Raw genomic sequence first — 23,135 nt, forward strand, 5'->3', positions numbered from 1 at the left:
ATTGTTAGTGAAGATAAAAAACTTGTGCACTTACTGTGGAGCAGCCAACCATCCACACATCAAATGCTCACTGCATTCTGTAAGTGGCACCACCAGGAAGACACGAGGGGCTTCTATCTGTTAAACTCTCCCTGACCCCTCATTCCAGCATCATAGCCTGACTCACTCTCTCTTTCCTCCTCCACACGCCAACTGCTCTATTAGCACTGGAGGCTCTGGTGGATTCCAGTACAGCTGGCAACTTTCTGGACAAGACTCTGTGTGTGCAGCTTGGACTCCTGACCAAACCTATCTCTCGGCCCTTCAGCATTACAGCCACTGACAAGTCCTGCAATGGTCAGATCACACACACACAGCCTGTGTACATGAGTACGAGAAAGAGCACAAGTCCATCTAATTCCTCCTTATTAACTCCTCCCATCTTGTGCTCCCATCCTGACTCTTCACTTATGACCCTTGTTTCATCTGATTATCCAGTTCTGTGCTGAATTGGGGACCCACCTGACTGCAATCTCAGTTGACTTCACCCTGTAAATCTGTGGAAGCAGAGGAAACCCTCAACCTCACCAGACTCTGATAGGAATATCACAATTTAGCCAAAACATTCAATAAAAGGGAAGCCAGCATCCTGCCACCTCACAGACCACAGAACTCTTCACAGTCACCAACCCTCCGTGAGATTGTTCTCTCTCTACCCTCCTGGGACACGACAGTGCCAAAGTGCGACAGCACGGCTTCAACTGACCATCCCAGTCTCCAGCTGGTGCAGGATTCTTCTTTGTCAATAAAGAAAAATGGGGATCTCTGTTGCTCTGACTCAACAAAATCACCTTTATGAACTGCTACTCTCTTCCCTTGATGGATCACACTTTGAAAACACTGCACAGAGCCCAGATCTCCATCAGACTAGATTTACAGAGCACATACAACTTAATCCACCGCAACCAGGGCATGAGTGGAAGATCGCGTTCACTAACTGGGTGCTGCGAATATTTGGCCCTCTCTTTTAAACTTTCCAACAGTCCAGCTGTTTTCCCAGCCTTCATCAAAAGGTCCTCTGAGACATTCTCCACAGGTATGTGTTCATCTACCCCAATGACATCTTCACCTTTTCCAAGGACCCACAAGACCACATCTGTTCATATCTCCTTGAAAGCCAGCTCTACAGCAGGTTAGTGAAATGTTATTTCAACACCTCAGTTACTTCCTTCCTGGGCTCTGTCATTTTCAGCCCAAGGCATAACCATTTCCCTAGAGAAACTGCCATTGTTGATGAACAGCCCTGACCTCGCTCCTTCAAATAGCTACAGCAATTCTTGAGCTTCTCCAACCACCATTTTAGTAGGAACTACTGCCAGATCCCCCCCCCCCGCAAAACAAACTACTTACCTCACAGAAAACCTAGAGTGCTGCTTTCGAGACACTTTCCAGGAGCTCCAGAGAAGCTTCATTACTGCTCCCATAGGAATCTTCCTGGACTTTTTGTGGTAAAGGTTTATGCATCTCACTTGAGTGCTTGGGCCATCCTTTTCCAGTGAGGACTGGATGGGAAGACACACCTTGTGCGTTCTTCTCATGCAAGTTCAACACTATACAAAGCCGTTATGGAGTAGGAGACAGGGGTCCACTCACCATTAAAAGGGCCTTGTAGGAATGGAGGTTTTGGCTGATGGGCCTTTCCTGATCTGGATTGACCACGAGAACCTGATATCTAAACAACAAACCTGCCAACTTAGTCCACATCAGGCTCCCTGGGCTCTTCCTCAAACAATTCATCCTCACCATCTCCCACTGAGCCGGGTCCAAGAATATTAAGGCAGATGCCCTGTCACGGCAGTTTGACCTAGTTGAAATGGAGATCAACCTCGGTTCTTCATTCCATCCTCTCAGATCTTTGCTCTGAACAGATGGGGCCTGGAGAAACAGCACAAGCCTGCTCCGGCCAACACGCCTGACAATCGCCTGCACGTGACAGTGGCTGTGTGTTCTGAGCCACACCAGTGGCTCCACCCCTCACAATCCAGGTGCACAATGGACGCTGGATATTCTGTGATGCCATTTCTAGTAGCTCACCATGATCGCAGATGTATAGAACATTGAACAATACAGCACAGTACAGGCTCTTCAGCCCACAATGTTGTGCTGACCCTTAAACCCTGCCTCCCATATAACCCCTCACCTTAAATTCCTCCATATACCTGTCTAGAAATCTCTTAAATTTCACTAGTGTATCTGCCTCCACTACTGATTCAGGCAGTGCACTCCACACAGCAACCACTCTTTGAGTAAAAAACCTTCCTTTAATATCTCCCTTGAACTTTCCTCCCCTGACCTTAAAGCCATGTTCTCTTGTACTGAGCAGTGGTGCCCTGGGGAAGAGGCACTGGCTGTCCACTCTATCTACACCTCTATCATGTCTCCTCTCATCCTCCTTCTCCCCAGAGAGTAAATCCCTAGCTCCCTTAACCTCTGATCATAATGCATAAGCTATAAACCAGGCAGCATCCTGGTAAATCTCCTCCGTACCCTTTGTCAGTTTGTTGCTGCCTGCCCTTAATGAGTCCAATCCAATTTTTCGAACAATGTCCCCCTGGTCCCAATGGGGTCCTGTGGCATTACCAGTCCCTCAATGCCAATGGTCCCACCGCTAAGGATTTCTTCATGGGTTTGCCTCTTTCCGATGGGACCACTGCGATTATGACAGTGGTGGGCTGGTTCTTCAAGATGCCCACTTCATTGCCCTTCACAAACTTCTGTCATCTGCTGAAATGATGGATCGGGTTCTCCAGCATATACTTCCTCTCCATGGTTGCCCTCAGGACTCTGTGTCAGGCCAGGGCCCACAGTTTGTCTCCCTCTTCCACTGAGCCTTCTCCTCTCTCCTCCACACCTCAGTGAGTCTGTCCTCTGGCTATCATCCATCGACGAACAATCACTATGGAAGAGCCAATTAGCAAGTGGAGAGGTTGCTGCGATGCTTTACCAGCATGAACCCTTCCACATGGGAAGAAGTATTGGCTCTGGGATGAACTATTCCACAGTCTACACACCACCTCTGCCACATTACAACTGGAAGTACTTCATGGCTAATAACCTCCGTTGTTCCCCATGCAGGAGTCAACAGTGGAGCTTCTGTCCGCCGGAGCCTGGCTTGCCACTGCTAGGCTGCGTGGACAAGATCACAGAGGGGTATCCTTGCTGACAATAGTGCCTATTGCCACCTGGCCAACTACCAGTGGCACCCAGCCAGACTGCTCTGGCTGTCCACCAGAAATCTTCCCTTGAGAACCAGTTCCTTGGAGCCTTCAAGAACACCCATTGCATCAATCTAGTCATTTACCATCTCCAGTTGCCACCATTCCTCAGCATCACACCTACCTTTCACATGTCCTGACTCAAGCTCATTTTCCATGTACCTTCAGCCACACAAACCTGAACCTCCAGGGACCAGGATGTCGGAAGGTGGTCCATTGTATAATGCTTGCTGGTTTATGGGTTCACATCATAATGCATTATCTGTGCAGTATCTGGTTGACGAAGAAAGGTACTGGAGGAGAGCTCTTGAGTGCTGTCCAGTGTCATCTTGGATCCATCACTGATTAAGGAGTTCCACTGGACCTCTGGATCACCCTGGGCCATGGAGTGGGGGGTTGCTGTCAGGTCTACACAGCCTCCACCCACCTAACAGGAGTTATCTGCCACTCATTACGTTCATCACTTGTAGCCTATTTAAACCCAGCTCCCATCCATAGTTCTGGTTCACCCGTCATACCAGCCAGCCTGAACAAATGGCTCCTAGCCTTCAGTTACCTTGTTGTCTATTGTATTTAGTACCTGTTCTCTCCTGTTTTGTGGCCCCTAGTGGCTTATTTTGCAGTTTATTGAGAAAGTTATCTCTCACCACTAAATCGTCTCCGATGCTCTGCTTTTGGGCCAAGCCTCCTCTACGCTTCCTGACAAAAACTGTGTAGGATATAGTGGAGGTGTTGGATAATTTTCCAAAACACAAGATCCGCTTCTCTTGATGCAGCTGGTTAAAGGGAACACCAACTTAAACTCTAAGATTCAGACAGGATAGGAGGAGACACACTGTGACAGTCTTTTCCCAAAATGATAATTTTTGTGAAAGGATAATTATTTCCAAGCTATGAAGACAGTCAAGCATGCTTAGCCCTCACATCCTGGGAATGATTGCAACCACAATGATGGGAGAGTATCTATCATATATGGGGACAATGAGCAGGATGTCAGACCTGCCTTTGTTTTGCAAGGGACAAACTCAGTGGATCAACGTTCATTGGCACTGACAATGGGCACAGTGCAATCGGATCTCTCTCACTGCAGAATGTCGTTCAGCCTCAAGGTGGTGAATCACTTCAACATTTTGCTGTTGAATCCCGTGGAAACACAATCATTGACAATAACTGATAGTGAGGGTTTACAGGTTATGGGGAGAAGTCAGGAAGATGGGATAGAAGAAAAATCAGTTCTGGTTGAATAGTAGGACAGATTCAATGGTTCAACTGGCCTAATTCTGCTATTAAATCTCATTGTCTTAACAAAGTTTAAATAGTGGCATGCCACAGAGATTAGTAACAGACCCCAACTAGTCACATCCACACCTTAGTGAAGGAATCAAGTGTAACTTATGGAAAATTTTCTATCACATGGGTCCACAAGCTGTGAAGACACAAAATATCTAATAGGATGAAGAAAGACCGAAACAGCGGATATAAAGAAGGAAAATAATGTCAGGAAATTATACAGTTCGTGAGAGGAATAGAAAAACAATACTATTTTAAAGAAGGTGGTTAAATATCTGTGCTTAGAAAAATCTGAAAGAAATACACAAAGTAAACAATACCAAGGGTCTCGTTTCCACAGATGCTGCCCGACCTGCTGAGTTCCTCCAGCTTGTCTGTACGTGTTAATTATTCAGGAGATTAACTGAAATAATGCCAATTGTTATATAGTGGTTCTTACCAAAACTGTCCAGGAGTCACAGTTGTCTGCCTACAATTTAGCCTCATTATTTAAAACAGGGTCCACCTTCCTTAAAGGTGCTGAGGTAAAGCTTCATTGATTTCTGGATTGAAGGGGTTGTCTTAAGGAAAGATAGATCAGAATAACTTTGTCCATTCTGAACTGTAGAAGAATTAACAGGAACTCTTGTGAAAATATATAATGTGAGGTTATATAGATATATTGAGAAGTGTTTTAGTGTAGGAGACACCCCCTCAAGATGAGGGGATGGCTATTTTAAACTGAGATATGGAGGAATTTCATCTGAGGTTTGTGAAACATGTGATCTGCAGCAGTTAGATAATTCAGTACAATTAATCTTGTAACAATCAGATTTTTGGATTACAGGGAAATCAAAATTTGTGTGGTTAGGTAGATGGTGCTGGGTAGAAGGAATAATATTCTAGTCCACCCTTTCTTTGGATGTTTCTTTCACATTTATCCTATACAAGCTAACCCAAAGTTAGCTACTTAAATACGCAAGAAATGAATAAATATTTCACAATCTGCATTGAGTTTGCAAAATTCCCTTCTCTAACTTGAAATGCTTCTGAAATGTTGAAAATATTTTCATAAGACGTGTCCTGGTGGTGTGGGCACCTCTTCCTCGATGATAACCAGCATAAGACGTGTCCTGGTGGTGTGGATGCTGCCTTCCTGAGGCTCTGCCTGTTGCTGTTGTCGTCGATGGGGAGGGTTGTGCTGTGACTGAGCTGTCTGAATCTACAACCCCCTACAGCGCTGCTCTGTCGAGCTGGTGTATTGTAGCCCCCACAACAGACTGTGATAAACACCAATCAAAATGTTCTCTAATGTATATAGAATTTTGCAAGAGAAGTTGGTGACATTTGGAGACATTGTCCTCAGACTCCATCATCATCCAAAGTCTAGTTATCCCAGCTGTCTTCCGGACATTTTTGCTGTCATAAGTGTAAGACTAATTCACAAGCCAATGGTGTCCTGTCCATCCCTACGAACAGTCTTCAGAGCTGCTCTGGTCAAAGACAATGTTGTCTAGGGGGAGACAACAAAGGTTAAAAGAGATAAATGTCTTTCACAGAAGATGTGGATAAATTGAGCTTGCACATCATGGAGATGTACTGCACAGAAACAGATCTCTCAGCCCATAGTTTCTGTGAGTGTGAAGTCGATCAACACAAATCCCATTTGTCTGCAGTAGGACTATAACTCTCTGTTTGTTTCTGATCCTTTTCAGGTCCCAGACCCGATGCCTTTTATATGGCATAATTGTATCTGCCTCTAACACTCAATCTGCCTGGTGGTCCCATATACCAAGCAATCTCTGAGTGAAAGATGAAACACTTATCCCTCAAATCTTATTTAAACTTCCCACCTCACTTTAACAATATGCCCTCTAGTTTTAGACTTCCCAAGCCCAGGGAAAGACTCTGACTGTTAACCAAATCTATTATTGGTATTCCTTTTCATGCCTTGTGGCACATCAGGTGTCATTTTCTGCTGTTTCCTTAGCATTTGTCTGCTTTTATTAGGCCAAGTTGCTAACTTAATGCTCAGCAGGGATGGACAGTGTGTAAGGAGCCAGGAGGACTCAAAGCCAGGACCATTTTCCTCAAAGTCCGGTGTTGATGTCACTCCACCACTGTTCAGTTTAGCATTATCTATGCCCATAACCTCAATGAGACCACCCATCAGCCTCCTACATTCTAGTGACACAGCCAATCCAATCCCACTTTAAGTAAAACACTCCATCCAAGATGAATCTCTTCTGCACTCTTTCTAACGCCGTCACATCCATTCTATAGTGTGGTGACCAGAACAGAACACAACACGTCAGCCTCACTCTGATCAGTGTTTCATGCAGCTGTAATATGGCAGCCCAACTCTTAAACTCAGTGGCTCATTCAAAGATCAAAGTAGAATTTATTATCAGGCCACATACAACCCTGAGATCTTTCTCTGTAGGCATACTTAAAGAATCTATACAGCAGTAATTGTAACAGGATCAGTCGACAACAAACTGTGAAAATGCATTTATAAATAGATAGCAATAAATAACAAACATGAAATAGCAAGATAGAAGTCTTTAAATGAGAGTAGTTATCCCCTTTTGTTCAACAGCAGGACAAAATGCTGCCCAATGTGCCACAAGGCACAAAAAAGAATACCAACAATAGACAAGGTTAACAGTCAGAGTCTTTCCCTGGGCTTGGGAAGTCTAAAACTAGAGGGCATATAGTTAAAATGAGAGGTGGGAAATTTAAATAAGATTTGAGGGATAAGTGTTTCATCTTTCACTCAGAGATTGCTTGGTATATGGGACCACCAGGCAAATTGAGTGTTAGAGGCAGATACAATTGAGGGGTAACTCTTCTTGAACCTGGTGGTGTGAGTCCTGAGGCACCTGTATCTCCTCCTGATGGAAGCAGTGAGAAAAGAACAGAGACTGGGTGGTGAGGATCTTTGATGATGGTTTCTGCTTTTCTACGACCACATTTCATGTAGATTTTTTCAGTGGTTGGGAGGGTTTTATCTGCGATGCACTGGGCAGAATCCACTACCTTTTGTAAGGTTTTCTGCTCAAAGGTGTTGGTGTTCCCATACCAGCCATAACACAGCCAGTCAGTCCACCACACATCTATTCCACACTTCGGTAAACACAGGTTTGCCAAGGATTTTATAGAACATAGAACATAGAATAGTACAGCACATTACCAGCCCTTCGGCCCACAATGTTATGCTGGCCCTCAAACCCAGCCTCCCATATAACCCCCCACCTTAAATTCCTCCATATACCTGTCTAGTAGTCTCTTGAAATTCACTAGTGTATCTGCCTCCACCACTGACTCAGGCAGTGCTTTCCACGCACCAACCACTCTGAGTGAAAAACCTTCTTCTAATATCCCCCTTGAACTTCCCTACCCTGACCTTAAAGCAATGTCCTCTTGTACTAAACAGTGGTGCCCTGGGGAAGAGGCACTGGCTGTCCACTCTGTCTATTCCTCTTAATATCTTGTACACCTCTATCATGTCTCCTCTCATCCTCCTTCTCTCCAAAGTGTAAAGCCCCAGCTCCCTTAATCTCTGATCATAATCCATACTCTCTAAACCAGGCAGCATCCTGGTAAATCTCTTCTGTACCCTTTCCAATACTTCCACTTCCTTCCTATAGTGAGGCGACCAGAACTGGACACAGTACTCCAAGTGTGGCCTAACTAGAGTTTTATAGAGCTGCATCATTACATCAAGTCTCTTAAACTCTATCCCTCGACTTATGAAAGCTAACACCCGATAAGCTTTCTTAACTACCCTATCTACCTGTGAGGCAACTTTCAGGGATCTGTGGACATGTACCCCCAGATCCCTCTGCTCCTCCACACTACCAAGAATCCTGCCATTTACTTTGTTCTCTGCCTTGGAGTTTGTCCTTCCAAAGTGTACCACCTCACACTTCTCTGGTTTGAACTCTATCTGCCATTGCTCAGCCCACTTCTGCATCCTATCAATGTCTCTCTGTAACCTTCGACAATCCTCTACACTATCTACAACACCGCCAACCTTTGTGTCATCTGCAAACTTGCCAACCCACCCTTCTACCCCCACATCCAGGTCGTTAATAAAAATCACAAAAAGTAGAGGTCCCAGAACAGATCCTTGTGGGACACCACTAGTCACAACCCTCCAATCTGAATGTACTCCCTCCACCACGACCCTCTGCCTTCTGCAGGCAAGCCAATTCTGAATCCACCTGACCAAATTTCTCTGGATCCCATGCCTTCTGACTTTCTGAATAAACCTACCATGTGGAACCTTGTCAAATGCCTTACTAAAATCCGTGTAGATCACATCCACTGCACTACCCTCATCTATATGCCTGGTCGCCTCCTCAAAGAACTCTATCAGGCTTGTTAGGCACGATCTGCCCTTCACAAAGCCATGCTGACTGTCCCTGATCAGACCATGATTCTCTAAATGCCCATAGATCCTATCTGTAAGAATCTTTTCCAACAACTTTCCCACCACAGACGTAAGGCTCACTGGTCTATAATTACCTGGACTATCCCTACTACCTTTTTTGAACAAGGGGACAGTATTTGCCTCCCTCCAATTCTCCGGTACCATTCCTGTGGACAACGAGGACATAAAGATTCTAGCCAAAGGTTCAGCAATCTCTTCCCTTGCCTCTTGGAGCAGCCTGGGGAATATTCTGTCAGGTCCTGGGGACTTAACTGTCCTAATGTACTTTAACAACTCCAACACCTCCTCTCACTTAATATCTCCAGAACATGCTCCAGAACATCAATCTCACTCATATTGTCCTCACTGTCATCAAGTTCCCTCTCATTGGTAAATACCAAAGAGAAGTATTCATTGAGGACCTCGCTGACTGCAATAGCCTTCAGGCACATATTCCCACTTTTATCTCTAACCTGTCCTATCTTCACTCCTGTCAACCTTTTGTTCTTCACGTAATTGAAGAAGGCTTGGTGTTTTCCTTTACCCTATTCGCCAAGGCCTTCTCATGCCCCCTTCTTGCTCTCCTCAGCCCCTTCTTAAGCTCCTTTCTTGCTACCCTATATTCCTCAATAGATCTATCTGAACTTTGCTTCCTAAACCTCACAAATGCTGCCTTCTTCCACCTGATAAGATTCTCCACCTCATTTGTCACCCATGGTTCCTTCATCCTACCATTCTTTATCTTCCTCACCGAGACAAGTTTATCCCTAACATCCTGGAAGAGATCCTTAAACATCGACCATATGTCCATAGTACATTTCCCTGCAAAAATATCATCCCAATTCACACCTGCAAGTTCTAGCCTTATAGCTTCATAATTTGCCCTTCCCCAATTAAACATTTTCAATAGACAATAGGTGCAGAATTAGACCATTTGGCCCTTTGAGCCTGCACCACCATTTTGAGATCATGGCTGATCATCTACTATCAATACCCGGTTCCTGCCTTGTCCCCATATCCCTTGATTCCCCTATCCATAAGATACCTATCTAGCTCCTTCTTGAAAGCATCCAGAGAATTGGCCTCCACTACCTTCTGAGGCAGTGCATTCCAGACCCCCACAACTCTCTGGGAGAAGTTTTACCTTCCTAGTTACATCCTTGAAAAACACCAACAGATTAGTCAAGTATGATTTACCCTTGGTAAATCCATGCTGGCTCGGCCCAATCCTATCACTGCTATCTAGATATGCCACTATTTCATCCTTAATAACGGACTCTAGCATCTTCCCCACTACTGATGTCAGGCTGACAGGTCGATAGTTCTCTGTTTTCTCCCTCCCTCCTTTCTTAAAAAGTAGGATAACATTAGCCATTCTCCAATCCTCAGGAACTGATCCTGAATCTAAGGAACATTGGAAAATGATTACCAATGCATCCGCAATTTCCAGGGCCACCTCCTTTAGTACCCTAGGATGCAGACCATCTGGACCTGGGGATTTGTCAGCCTTCAATCCCATCAGTCTACTCATCACCATTTCCTTCCTAATGTCAATCTGTTTCATTTCCTCTGTTGCCCTATGTCCTTGGCCCATCCTGTCCTCTCTGATTCTATCCTTTTCCATGATAATGCTAAAGGTCAGGAAGCGGAGATCACTGTCCCACAGATGCTCACCCACTGACAGATCTGTGCCTGACCTGGTTCGTTACCTAATACTAGATCTAGTATGGCATTCCCCCTGGTCGGCCTGTCAACATACTGTGACAGGAATCCATCCTGGACACACTTAACAAACTCTGCCCCGTCTGATCCCTTGGAACTGGTCAGGTGCCAATCAATATTAGGGAAGTTAAAGTCACCCATAACAACCCTGTTATTTTTGCACCTTTCCAAAATCTGCCTCCCAATCTGCTCCTCAGTATCTCTGCTGGTACTAGGGGGCCTATAGAATACCCCCAGTAGAGTAAATGCTCCCTTCCTTTTCCTGACTTCCACCCATACTGACTCAAAAGAGGATCCTGCTACATTACCCACCCTTTCTGCAGCTGTAATAGTATCCCTGACCAGTAATGCCACCCCTCCTCCCCTTTTCCCCCCTCTCTATCCCTTCTAAAGCACTGAAATCCAGGAATATTGAGAATCCCTTCCTGCCCCGGTGACACCCAAGTCTCCGTAATGGCCACTACATCATAATTCCATGTATGTATCCAAGCTCTCAGTTCATCACCTTTGTTCCTGATGCTTTTTGCATTGAAGTACACACACTTTAGCCCTTCTACCTTACTACCTTCACACCCTTTATTCTGCTGCTCTTTCCTCAAAGCCTTTCTATATGTTAGATCTGGCTTTACTCCATGCACTTCTTTCACTGCTCTATCGCTCTGGGTCCCATCCCCTTTGCAAATTAGTTTAAACCCTTCCGAACCATGCTAGCAAACCTACCAGCAAGGATATTGCTCCCCCTTGAGTTCAGGTGCAACCCATCCAATCTGTACAGGTCCCACCTTCCCCAGAAGAAATCCCAATGGTCCAAAAATTAAAACCCTTTTGCCAAGTCTCCGCAGACTCCTGAGGAAGTAGAGGCGCTGTCGTGCTTTCTTAGCAATAGTATTTATTTGATGGGTCCAGGAAAGGTCCTCTGGGATAGTGACAACCTGGAATTTAAAGTTACTGACCCTCTCCACCTCTGATCCTCCAATGAGTACTGACTCATGGATCAGTTCCTTGGTCTTGCTGACGTTGAATGAGAAACCACTCAGCCAAGTTTTCAATCTCCCTCCTGTATGATGATTCATCACCCCCTTTGATACAGCCCACAACAGTGGTGTCTTCAGCAAACTTGTAAATGGTGTTGGAGCTGTGTATAGCATCATAGGTGTAAAATGCCGCTAAGTACACATCCCCACGGTGCTGCTGTGCTGATGGAGATTGTGGAGGAGATGTTTTTACCAATCCGATATGACAGGTCTGATGAAAGTGATCAATGCTTCTTTACCGCTCTGTCCACCTGAGTCATCATTTCCAAGGAGGTATGAACTTGCAACCCAAAGTCCCTCTGTACATCAACGTGCTGAGACTCCTGAAGTTTACTGTATATATCCTACTGGTATTTGACAGTTCAAAATGCATTACAGGTATTACAGTATTGCATCATACTTAGCTGGATTGATTTCCATTTACCATGGCTCTGTCAAACACTGCAAGTGATCTATGGCCCTCTATATCCTTTCATACACTATCTTATAACTTTGGTGTCATCAGCAGTTATATGACATTGCAGCAGCAGTCCCTGTGGTTCACCACCTCAACCCTGACTCCCAGTCAAAGAAGCGATACTGTTATGCCCGCAACCCCCTCCTTTGTGAGAATCGCAAGAGCACTAGTTGGGGGGGGGGGGGGGGTCAGTAGATGCAGGAAATGAGAGAGAGAGAGATGTGCCGAATACCTCGTTCCACCGTGATGCAAAATAACACGACATTGACCATTGTCTCCTGGAAACAACGTTTGTGGATTGGGGACTATGCTACGTGCAAGCCCTCGGGCAAAGTGGGCTGTTTGAGAGAGAGATTGCATCATCCCAACCTGATTGACATCTGAGACCCCGTGAGGGAGTATAAAGGAGGGTCTGGGGGGTACAGCCCCTTCAGACGCACGAAGAAGACACGCTAACGATCCCGTAGTAGCGGGAAGCCATTTGAAGGAAGTCACGTGCATTCGATTCCGTGGCTGGAATCGTGAATGGAACCATGGAAACCAGCTTTCAGCTAACAACGGGGAAGCCCGCTCCCCTGATTCAGCGGATTTGCTTCATAAAAGACCCGGGCAAGTTTCTTTTCTCACCAATCTCTCTCTCTCTCTCCAACAAGTGAAAACACAGCGGTCCCCAAAAGGCTGAAGCCTGCAGGAACTGAGTGACTTTTATATTTCCATCGGACAATATATTATCCCCTAGACAAACGATCGAGCTGTTTCTTATTGATGGTTATTATTAGACCCGCGCTTTTAGGTTGAGTAGTGACGACGTATATTATCTGAATGTTTGTATTAATCTTATTTTTGTGCCCCTTTATAAATAAAGACTTTTAAAAATAGTACCATCAGACTTCAACGGACCTTTCTATCTTTGCTGGTAAGTGACCTAGTTACGGGGTATGTAACAATACTCAAAACCTCAAACCTCCACATCTAGCAGCCAATTCAGGATCCAGTTTGTCAATGCACCTTGGATGCCACATGAATAACATATACATTAGAAACATAGAAAACCTACCGCACAATACAGGCCCTTCAGCCCACAAACCTGTGCCAAACATGTGCTTAATTCAGAAATTACCAAGGGTTACCCATAAAAGACCCTATTGTATCCACCTCCACCACCAATGCCAGTAGCCCATTCCACACACTCACCACTCTGCGTAAAAAACTTACCCCTGACATCTATTCTGTACCTATTTGCAGGCACCTTAAAACTGTGCCCTCTCATGCTAGCCATTTCAGCCCTGGGAAAATGCCTCTGACTATCCACATGATCAATGCCTCTCATCATCTTATACACCCCTCATCCTCCATCGCTCCAAGGAAAAAAGGCCAACTTCACTTAACCTATTCTCATAAGGCACACTCCCCAATCCAGGCAATATCCTTGTAAATCTCCTCTGCACCCTGTCTATTGTTTCTACATCCTTCCTATAGTGAGGTGACCAGAACTGAGCACAGTACTCCAAGTGGGGTCTGACAAGGGTCCTATATACCTGTAACATTACCACTCGGCTCTTAAACTCAATCCCACAGTTGATGAAGGCCAATGCACCATATGCTTTCTTAACCACAGTGTAAACCTGCACAACAGTTTTGAGTGTCCTATGAAATTGGACCCCAAGATCCCTCTGATCCTCCACACTGCCAAGAGTCCTACCAATAATACTATATTCTGTAATCATATTTAATTGACCTACCAAAATGAACCACCTCACACTTATCTGGGTTGAACTCCATCTGCCACTTCCCAGCCCAGTTTTGCAACCTATCAATGTCCCGCTGTAACCTCTGACAGCCCTCCACACTATCCACAACACCCACAACCTTTTTGTCATCAGCAAAATTACTAACCCATCACTCCACTTCTTCATCCAGGTCATTTATAAAAATCATGAAGGGTAGGGGTCCCAGAACAGATCCCTGAGGCACACCACTGGTCACCGACCTCCATGCAGAATATGAATCATGTACTTCCGCTCTTTGCCTTCTATGGCAAGCTATTGTCACTAGCACACCGCATTCTACACCTGTGAAAGGAGTGCCACATTCTGCTTTTTCCCTGTGACCAGAACATCTCATTCTGCATTTGCCTTGTGACCAGTACACCTCATTCTGAACCTGTGTCTGGAACACCGGATTCTGCATTCTCCCTTTGACCAGAACACCACATTCTGCACCTGTGTCCCGAGCATCGCATTCTGCACCTGTGACTGGAGCACAGCATTCTGCATTTTCCCTGTGACCTGGACATCGCATTCTGCACCTGTGACCGGAACACTGCATTCTGCATTTTCCCTGTGACCTGGACATCGCATTCTGCACCTGTGACCGGAACACTGCATTCTGCATTTTCCCTGTGAGCGGAACAGCGCATTTGGCACCTGTGTCCGGAACACCGCAATCTGCATTTTCCCTGTGAGTGGAACACCACATTCTGCAACTGTGACCCAAACACCACATTCTGCATTTTCATTCTGACCGGAATACCGCATTCTACACCTGTCACTGGATCACCACATTCTACATTATTCATGTCTGCAGAACAACGCATTCTGCACCTGTGACTGGAACACTGCATTCTGCATTTTCCCTGTGAGCGGAACACCGCATTCGGCACCTGTGTCCGTAACACCGCAATCTGCATTCTTCCTCTGACCCGAACACAGCATTCGGCACCTGTGACCGGAACACCACATACACCACCTGAGAGAGGAACACTGCATTCAAAACCTGTGACCAGAAGACTGCATTCTGCATTTTCCCTCTGACCCGAACACCGCATTCTGCATTTGCCTTGTGACCAGTACACCTCATTCTGCACCTGTGTCCGGAACACCGGATTCTGCATTCTCCCTTTGACCAGAACACCACATTCTGCACCTGTGTCCCGAGCATCGCATTCTGCACCTGTGACCGGAACACTGCATTCTGCATTTTCCCTGTGAGCGGAACACCGCATTCGGCACCTGTGTCCGTAACACCGCAATCTGCATTCTCCCTCTGACCCGAACACCGCATTCTGCACCTGTGACCGGAACACCACATACACCACCTGTGAGTGGAACACCGCATTCAAATCCTGTGACCAGAAGACCGCATTCTGCATTTTCCCTCTGACCTGAATACCGTATTCAGCACCTGTGACCCGTGCACCACATTCTGCATTTTCCTTGTGACTGGAACACCGCATTCTGCACCTGTGCTCGGAACTCTGCATTCTGCATTATCCCTGTGACAGGAACCATGCATTCTACACCTGTGACCGGAACACTGCATTCTGCATTTTCACTTTGAGCGGAACACCGCATTCGGCACCTGTGTCCGGAACACCGCAATCCGCATTCTCCCTCTGACCCGAACACAGCATTTTGCACCTGTGACCGGAACACTGCATTCTGCATTTTCTGGTGAGCGGAACACCGCATTCTGCACCTGTGACCGGAACACCACATACACCACCTGTGAGAGGAAAACCGCATTCAAAACCTGTGTCCAGAAGACCGCATTCTGCATTTTCCCTCTGACCCGAACACAGCATTCTGCATTTGCCTTGTGACCAGTACACCTCATTCTGAACCTGTGTCCGGAACACCGGATTCTGCATTCTCCCTTTGACCAGAACACCACATTCTGCACCTGTGACCCGAGCATCGCATTCTGCACCTGTGACTGGAGCACAGCATTCTGCATTTTCCCTGTGACCTGGACATCGCATTCTGCACCTGTGACCGGAACACTGCATTCTGCATTTTCCCTGTGAGCGGAACACCGCATTTGGCAACTGTGTCCGGAACACCGCAATCTGCCTTTTCCCTGTGAGTGGAACACCACATTCTGCAACTGTGACCCAAACACCACATTCTGCATTTTCATTCTGACCGGAATACCGCATTCTACACCTGTCACTGGATCACCACATTCTACATTATTCATGTCTGCAGAACAACGCATTCTGCACCTGTGACTGGAACACTGCATTCTGCCTTATCCCTGTGAGCGGAACACAGCATTCGGCACCTGTGACTGGAACACGACATACACCACCTGTGAGTGGAACACCGCATTCAAATCCTGCGACCAGAAGACCGCATTCTGCATTTTCCCTCTGACCCGAACACCGCATTCGGCTCCTGTGTCTGGAACACTGCTTTCTACATTCTCCCTGTGACCAGTACACTGCATTCTGCATTTTGCCTGTGAACGGAACACTGTATTAGACACCTGTGCCTGGAAATCTGCATTCTGCATTATCCCTGTGACCGGAACCATGCATTCTACAGCTGTGACCGGATCACCGCATTCTGCATTTTCCCTTTGAGCAGTACACCTAATTCTGCACCTGTGTCCGGAACACCGGATTCTGCATTCTCCCTTTGCCCAGAACATCACATTCTGCACCTGTGACTGTAACACAGCATTCTGCATTTTCCCTGTGACCTGGACACTGCATTCTGCACCTGTGCCCGGAACTCTGCATTCTGCATTATCCCTGTGACAGGAACCATGCATTCTACAGCTGTGTCCGGAACACCGCATTCTGCATTTTCCTTGTGAGTAGAACACCGTATTCTGCACCTGTGACCCGAACACTGCATTCTGCATTTACCTTGTGACCTGAACAGCTCATTCTGCACCTGTGTCCGGAACTCCGGATTTTGCATTCTCCCTTTGACCAGAACACCACATTCTGCACCTGTGACCCGAGCATCGCATTCTGCACCTGTGACTGGAACACAGCATTCTGCCTTTTCCCTGTTTCCGGAAGACCGCACTCTGAACCTGTGACCAGAACACCACATTCTGCATTTTCCCTCTGACCAGAACACCGCATTCTGCACCTGTGACTGGAAGACGACATACACTACCTGTGAGTGGAACACCGCATTCAAATCCTGCGACCAGAAGACCGCATTCTGCATTTTCCCTCTGACCCGAACACCGCATTCGGCTCCTGTGTCTGGAACACTGCTTTCTACATTCTCCCTGTGACCAGTACACTGTGTTCTGCATTTTGCCTGTGAACGGAACACTGTATTAGGCACCTGTGCCCGGAAATCTGCATTCTGCATTATCCCTGTGACCGGAACCATGCATTCTACAGCTGTGACCGGATCACCGCATTCTGCATTTTCCCTTTGAGCAGTACACCTAATTCTGCACCTGTGTCCGGATCACTGGATTCTGCATTCTCCCTTTGCCCAGAACATCACATTCTGCACCTGTGACTGTAACACAGCATTCTGCATTTTCCCTGTGACCTGGACACTGCATTCTGCACCTGTGACTGGAACACGACATACACCACCTGTGAGTGGAACACCGCATTCAAATCCTGCGACCAGAAGACCGCATTCTGCATTTTCCCTCTGACCAAAACACCGCATTCGGCTCCTGTGTCTGGAACACTGCTTTCTACATTCTCCCTGTGACCAGTACACTGCATTCTGCATTTTCCCTATGAACAGAACACTGTATTAGGCACCTGTGCCCAGAACACTGCATTATGCATTTTCCCTGTGACCGCAACCGTGTATTCTACAGCTGTGACCTGAACACCGCATTCTGCATTTTCCCTCTGACCAGAACACCGCATTCTGCACCTGTGACTGGAACACAGCATTCTGCCTTTTCCCTGTGACCGGAACACCACATACACCACCTGTGAGAGGAACACCGCATTCAAAACCTGTGTCCAGAAGACCGCATTCTGCATTTTCCCTCTGACCCGAACACAGCATTCTGCACCTGTGACCGGAACACCACATACACCACCTGTGAGTGGAACACCGCATTCAAAACCTGCGACCAGAAGACCGCATTCTGCATTTTCCCTCTGACCCGAACACCGCATTCTGCATTTGCCTTGTGACCAGTACACCTCATTCTGAACCTGTGTCCGGAACACCGGATTCTGCATTCTCCCTTTGACCAGAACACCACATTCTGCACCTGTGACCCGAGCATCGCATTCTGCACCTGTGACTGGAGCACAGCATTCTGCATTTTCCCTGTGACCTGGACATCGCATTCTGCACCTGTGACCGGAACACTGCATTCTGCATTTTCCCTCTGACCCGAACACCGCATTCTGCACCTGTGACCGGAACACCACATACACCACCTGTGAGTGGAACACCGCATTCAAAACCTGCGACCAGAAGACCGCATTCTGCATTTTCCCTCTGACCCGAACACCGCATTCTGCATTTGCCTTGTGACCAGTACACCTCATTCTGCACCTGTGACCCGAGCATCGCATTCTGCACCTGTGACTGGAGCACAGCATTCTGCATTTTCCCTGTGACCTGGACATCGCATTCTGCACCTGTGACCGGAACACTGCATTCTGCATTTTCCCTGTGAGCGGAACACCGCATTTGGCACCTGTGTCCGGAACACCGCAATCTGCATTTTCCCTGTGAGTGGAACACCACATTCTGCAACTGTGACCCAAACACCACATTCTGCATTTTCATTCTGACCGGAATACCGCATTCTACACCTGTCACTGGATCACCACATTCTACATTATTCATGTCTGCAGAACAACGCATTCTGCACCTGTGACTGGAACACTGCATTCTGCCTTATCCCTGTGAGCGGAACACAGCATTCGGCACCTGTGACTGGAACACGACATACACCACCTGTGAGTGGAACACCGCATTCAAATCCTGCGACCAGAAGACCGCATTCTGCATTTTCCCTCTGACCCGAACACCGCATTCGGCTCCTGTGTCTGGAACACTGCTTTCTACATTCTCCCTGTGACCAGTACACTGTGTTCCGCATTTTGCCTGTGAACGGAACACTGTATTAGGCACCTGTGCCCGGAAATCTGCATTCTGCATTATCCCTGTGACCGGAACCATGCATTCTACAGCTGTGACCGGATCACTGCATTCTGCATTTTCCCTTTGAGCAGTACACCTAATTCTGCACCTGTGTCCGGAACACTGGATTCTGCATTCTCCCTTTGCCCAGAACATCACATTCTGCACCTGTGACTGTAACACAGCATTCTGCATTTTCCCTGTGACCTGGACACTGCATTCTGCACCTGTGCCCGGAACTCTGCATTCTGCATTATCCCTGTGACAGGAACCATGCATTCTACAGCTGTGTCCGGAACACCGCATTCTGCATTTTCCTTGTGAGTAGAACACCGTATTCTGCACCTGTGTCCGGAACACCGCATTCTGCATTTTCCTTGTGAGTAGAACACCGTATTCTGCACCTGTGACCCGAACACCGCATTCTGCATTTGCCTTGTGACCTGAACAGCTCATTCTGCACCTGTGTCCGGAACTCCGGATTTTGCATTCTCCCTTTGACCAGAACATCACATTCTGCACCTGTGTCCCGAGCATCGTATTCTGCACCTGTGACTGGAGCACAGCATTCTGCATTTTCCCTGTTTCCGGAAGACCGCACTCTGAACCTGTGACCAGAACACCACATTCTGCATTTTCCCTCTGACCAGAACACCGCATTCTGCACCTGTGACTGGAACACGACATACACTACCTGTGAGTGGAACACCGCATTCAAATCCTGCGACCAGAAGACCGCATTCTGCATTTTCCCTCTGACCCGAACACCGCATTCGGCTCCTGTGTCTGGAACACTGCTTTCTACATTCTCCCTGTGACCAGTACACTGTGTTCTGCATTTTGCCTGTGAACGGAACACTGTATTAGGCACCTGTGCCCGGAAATCTGCATTCTGCATTATCCCTGTGACCGGAACCATGCATTCTACAGCTGTGACCGGATCACCGCATTCTGCATTTTCCCTTTGAGCAGTACACCTAATTCTGCACCTGTGTCCGGAACACTGGATTCTGCATTCTCCCTTTGCCCAGAACATCACATTCTGCACCTGTGACTGTAACACAGCATTCTGCATTTTCCCTGTGACCTGGACACTGCATTCTGCACCTGTGCCCGGAACTCTGCATTCTGCATTATCCCTGTGACAGGAACCATGCATTCTACAGCTGTGTCCGGAACTCCGCATTCTGTATTTTCCTTGTGAGTAGAACACCGTATTCTGCACCTGTGACCCGAACACCGCATTCTGCATTTGCCTTGTGACCTGAACAGCTCATTCTGCACCTGTGTCCGGAACTCCGGATTTTGCATTCTCCCTTTGACCAGAACACCACATTCTGCACCTGTGACCCGAGCATCGCATTCTGCACCTGTGACTGGAACACAGCATTCTGCATTTTCCCTCTGACCAGAACACCGCATTCTGCACCTGTGACTGGAACACTGGATTCTGCATTCTCCCTTTGCCCAGAACATCACAATCTGCACCTGTGACTGGAACACAGCATTCTGCATTTTCCCTATGACCAGAACACCGCATTCTGCACCTGTGACTGGAACACGACATACACCACCTGTGAGTGGAACACCGCATTCAAATCCTGCGACCAGAAGACCGCATTCTGCATTTTCCCTCTGACCAAAACACCGCATTCGGCTCCTGTGTCTGGAACACTGCTTTCTGCATTCTCCCTGTGACCAGTACACTGTGTTCTGCATTTTGCCTGTGAACGGAACACTGTATTAGGCACCTGTGCCCAGAACACTGCATTATGCATTTTCCCTGTGACCGCAACCGTGTATTCTACAGCTGTGACCTGAACACCGCATTCTGCATTTTCCCTCTGACCAGAACACCGCATTCTGCACCTGTGACTGGAACACAGCATTCTGCCTTTTCCCTGTGACCGGAACACCACATTCTGCATTTGCCTTGTGACCGGAACACCTCATTCTGCACCTGTGTCCGGAACACCGGATTCTGCATTCTCCCTTTGACCAGAACACCACATTCTGCACCTGTGTCCCGAGCATCGCATTCTGCACCTGTGACCGGAACACTGCATTCTGCATTTTCCCTGTGAGCGGAACACCGCATTCGGCACCTGTGTCCGTAACACCGCAATCTGCATTCTCCCTCTGACCCGAACACCGCATTCTGCACCTGTGACCGGAACACCACATACACCACCTGTGAGTGGAACACCGCATTCAAATCCTGTGACCAGAAGACCGCATTCTGCATTTTCCCTCTGACCTGAATACCGTATTCAGCACCTGTGACCCGTGCACCACATTCTGCATTTTCCTTGTGACTGGAACACCGCATTCTGCACCTGTGCTCGGAACTCTGCATTCTGCATTATCCCTGTGACAGGAACCATGCATTCTACACCTGTGACCGGAACACTGCATTCTGCATTTTCACTTTGAGCGGAACACCGCATTCGGCACCTGTGTCCGGAACACCGCAATCCGCATTCTCCCTCTGACCCGAACACAGCATTTTGCACCTGTGACCGGAACACTGCATTCTGCATTTTCTGGTGAGCGGAACACCGCATTCTGCACCTGTGACCGGAACACCACATACACCACCTGTGAGAGGAAAACCGCATTCAAAACCTGTGTCCAGAAGACCGCATTCTGCATTTTCCCTCTGACCTGAACACCGCATTCTGCACCTGTGACCGGAACACCACATACACCACCTGTGAGTGGAACACCGCATTCAAAACCTGCGACCAGAAGACCGCATTCTGCATTTTCCCTCTGACCCGAACACCGCATTCTGCATTTGCCTTGTGACCAGTACACCTCATTCTGAACCTGTGTCCGGAACACCGGATTCTGCATTCTCCCTTTGACCAGAACACCACATTCTGCACCTGTGACCCGAGCATCGCATTCTGCACCTGTGACTGGAGCACAGCATTCTGCATTTTCCCTGTGACCTGGACATCGCATTCTGCACCTGTGACCGGAACACTGCATTCTGCATTTTCCCTGTGAGCGGAACACCGCATTTGGCAACTGTGTCCGGAACACCGCAATCTGCATTTTCCCTGTGAGTGGAACACCACATTCTGCAACTGTGACCCAAACACCACATTCTGCATTTTCATTCTGACCGGAATACTGCATTCTACACCTGTCACTGGATCACCACATTCTACATTATTCATGTCTGCAGAACAACGCATTCTGCACCTGTGACTGGAACACTGCATTCTGCCTTATCCCTGTGAGCGGAACACAGCATTCGGCACCTGTGACTGGAACACGACATACACCACCTGTGAGTGGAACACCGCATTCAAATCCTGCGACCAGAAGACCGCATTCTGCATTTTCCCTCTGACCCGAACACCGCATTCGGCTCCTGTGTCTGGAACACTGCTTTCTACATTCTCCCTGTGACCAGTACACTGTGTTCCGCATTTTGCCTGTGAACGGAACACTGTATTAGGCACCTGTGCCTGGAAATCTGCATTCTGCATTATCCCTGTGACCGGAACCATGCATTCTACAGCTGTGACCGGATCACCGCATTCTGCATTTTCCCTTTGAGCAGTACACCTAATTCTGCACCTGTGTCCGGAACACCGGATTCTGCATTCTCCCTTTGACCAGAACATCACATTCTGCACCTGTGACTGGAACACAGCATTCTGCATTTTCACTTTGAGCGGAACACCGCATTCGGCACCTGTGACCCGTGCACCACATTCTGCATTTTCCTTGTGACTGGAACACCGCATTCTGCACCTGTGCCCGGAACTCTGCATTCTGCATTATCCCTGTGACAGGAACCATGCATTCTACACCTGTGACCGGAACACTGCATTCTGCATTTTCACTTTGAGCGGAACACCGCATTCGGCACCTGTGTCCGGAACACCGCAATCCGCATTCTCCCTCTGACCCGAACACAGCATTTTGCACCTGTGACCGGAACACTGCATTCTGCATTTTCTGGTGAGCGGAACACCGCATTCTGCACCTGTGACCGGAACACCACATACACCACCTGTGAGAGGAAAACCGCATTCAAAACCTGTGTCCAGAAGACCGCATTCTGCATTT

The 23,135-nt window shown here is 47.5% G+C and overlaps 1 protein-coding gene across 1 annotated transcript in view; it reads right to left on the reverse strand.

Moving 5' to 3' along the window:
- Positions 1 to 23,135, reverse strand: part of LOC132397646 (sodium/hydrogen exchanger 2-like) — a 369,476-nt gene that overhangs the window by 252,638 nt on the left and 93,703 nt on the right. The gene's annotated exons all lie outside the window — the stretch shown is intronic.

This window comes from Hypanus sabinus, chromosome 8 (assembly GCF_030144855.1).
Source record: "Hypanus sabinus isolate sHypSab1 chromosome 8, sHypSab1.hap1, whole genome shotgun sequence".
Classification (NCBI taxonomy): domain Eukaryota; kingdom Metazoa; phylum Chordata; class Chondrichthyes; order Myliobatiformes; family Dasyatidae; genus Hypanus; species Hypanus sabinus.